Below are 897 nucleotides of genomic sequence, written 5' to 3' on the forward strand. Positions count from 1 at the left end.
TGTATCCATTCTTCAGCTGTGTTGTTTCCCTCCGTAGCTACATTCCTGCACCTTAGCAAATTCCTCCTCACTCTAAACAACTCTTAACGACTCTCTCTTGAGCATACTTTCACATTACGTTACAAACGCTATGTGTATTCGCATCGCGGTGGGCGTGGTGAGCAATCACATAGAAACGACATTATTGCGAAAGCGTGCAATACACAGCAAGGGGTAAACGTACTGCGATGAAAGCATAATGCGGACATGAGGGAGACCAAACACAGGCTCGGAACGATTTTCCACGATTGCGGTACAATATTTCTGGGGTACATGAAAAATCCATAACATTCATGTACAAAAGCGAGGGAGCGGACGGGCCAATACAACACACACACACGCACGCACACATCCGTACACAAACATGCACGTTAAATATAAGTACACTCACGCAAACATCCATACATGAATCTGAAGTATAAGCACTCATACACGCGCTTACACATCCATATGTAGACATAAAAGGTGAGATTTAAGCACCCGTACACAAATAAACATACACATAAAGTATAAACACACGCAGGCGTACATTTAAAGCACGACTCCTGGTCGTGCCTCCACAGCACGTCGCAAATCTGTGGACCAATGGAAATTTGCATGTATTGTGTATATGCCATCAATCACATCGGAGACTCGGCCCTCGCAGGGAGGCTCTTGCAAATGGGTTTTGTAATGGGACTTGTAAATGTATGACGCGGCTTAGCGAGAGCGTCCTTGTGTATCGAGGAAGCAAAGAGGCTCTAAAACACACGCGGAAAGAGAGAGGGAGGTAGAGAGAGAGAGAGAGAGAGAGAGAGAGAGAGAGAGAGAGAGAGAGAGAGAGAGAGAGAGAGAGAGAGAGAGGGAGAGAGAGAGAGG

This window comes from Penaeus monodon, chromosome 3 (genome assembly GCF_015228065.2).
Source record: "Penaeus monodon isolate SGIC_2016 chromosome 3, NSTDA_Pmon_1, whole genome shotgun sequence".
Taxonomy (NCBI): Eukaryota; Metazoa; Arthropoda; class Malacostraca; order Decapoda; family Penaeidae; genus Penaeus; species Penaeus monodon.